The sequence below is a fragment of the Nanorana parkeri genome, unplaced genomic scaffold, assembly GCF_000935625.1.
Source record: "Nanorana parkeri isolate BGI_ZX_2015 unplaced genomic scaffold, ASM93562v1 scaffold52, whole genome shotgun sequence".
In the NCBI taxonomy this organism is placed as follows: Eukaryota; Metazoa; Chordata; class Amphibia; order Anura; family Dicroglossidae; genus Nanorana; species Nanorana parkeri.
Genome location: NW_017306320.1, coordinates 2059566 through 2061222, shown reverse-complemented (window position 1 = coordinate 2061222; position 1657 = coordinate 2059566). Strand labels below are relative to the sequence as shown.

At 38.1% G+C, this 1657-nt stretch overlaps 1 protein-coding gene across 1 annotated transcript in view; it reads right to left on the bottom strand.

Annotated features, from left to right (window-relative positions):
• RASAL2 (RAS protein activator like 2) overlaps positions 1–1657 on the bottom strand; it is a 302004-nt gene that overhangs the window by 50296 nt on the left and 250051 nt on the right. The gene's annotated exons all lie outside the window — the stretch shown is intronic.

Genomic DNA, 1657 nt, shown 5'->3' with positions numbered 1-1657 from the left:
AGCCCTCCGAGGAGATTATACAGGATGGCGGAGATACAGGTGGGATGGAGGAGAGAACACAGTGAGGTCTAGCTGCGGATAAGGCAGGCTCCATTGAACAGACACCAGTAAGGGCTGAGATGCAAGTGGTGTAGTTTTTGCCACTTTGCCAGTATTGTATTTATAATCTGATTGCAAGTGTAAATTTACTTCTTCATATAGATTATTAGGTTAAATCATGATCTATAGTATACTACATACATAACATGTAGTTGTACTATGGATCATGATTTAACCTAATCATGTTAGCAGGGGAATAGGGGATAATTGAAAAACTCTATTGCTGTAGTGTACTCTATATGTAGTACATGTACAATACTAGCAGAGTATAATTGTAAATGTATTGTCTGCACTGTATTAGCAGTATATACTCTATATATACTACATATCGAGTACATATCGAGTACATATAGAGTACACACTGCTAATACAGTGCAGACAATACATTTACAATTATACTCTGCTAGCATGAATGGATTAAATGATCTGTATGTAGTCCTGTACTAGGGATCATTTAATCCATTCATGTTAGCAGAGTATAATTGTTAATCTATTGTTGCAGTGCACTCTATATGTACATGTACTATATACTACATATAGAATGCACTGCAACAATAGCTTTACAATTATCCCCTGCTAACATGAATAGGTTAAATCATGATCCATAATATGTAGTTGTACTATGGATCATTTAAAGTCCCCTGTCCCTTTAAGAAAAAGTATCTGTAATTGGTATTGGCAAGGACATGAGGGGTAGTACTTGTACTTGGGCCTGAAAAAGTGGCATCGGGACATCCTTAATAATTAATAATAATATATAAAAAAAATATGCATTTCTTTAGTATTTGTATTCAAGCCTGGAAAGCATTGCAATTGTGATCACTCAATGGGTTCTGCACATTCTCTGCCAGGTAGAGCCCGTACTGAGTTTCAGTTAGGAGAAATGGGGGGGAAGGACGCTGAGCTGGACTTCAAACTGCATTAAATCACCTCATACAGCGTCCAGCCATCCTCCCTCTAGGGAGACGCGAGAATATGGGCAACTCTACCTAGAGCGATGACGGCTGGACACCATATGAGGCGATTTAATTAGAGCTGCAGCTAACGATTATTTTCAAAATCGATTAGTTAGCCGATTTCGGCGCACAGCGTGTGGAGCTGTGAACAGGGCCAACTGATCGGAAGCCGATTAATCGATTATTGAAAAAGTTGACAACTTTTTCAATAATCGATTATAATCGATTATGTCGATTAGTTGTTGCAGCCCTAGATTTAATGCAATTTGAAGTCCAGCCGTCCTTCCCACCCATCTCCCCTAACTGAAATGCCATACCTCCGTATAAGCTCTGCCTGGGAGAGAGTGTGCAGAAGCCTGATCTTTGCAGCTCTGATCAAGTGATCACAATTGCAATGCTTTCCAGGCTTGAATGCAAATAATAAAGAAATGCATTTTTTAAATATAATATTAATTATGCCTTTCTTTAATTTTTGCAAAAGGTGAACTTCTCCTTCAACATAATTTTAAGCCCTATATGCATCACATAGGGCGTTCTCTCTTTTTTTTTTTTTTTAAAAGAAAAACCCCCATTAACTTCCAGGCCTGTAATTTGGGATGTTT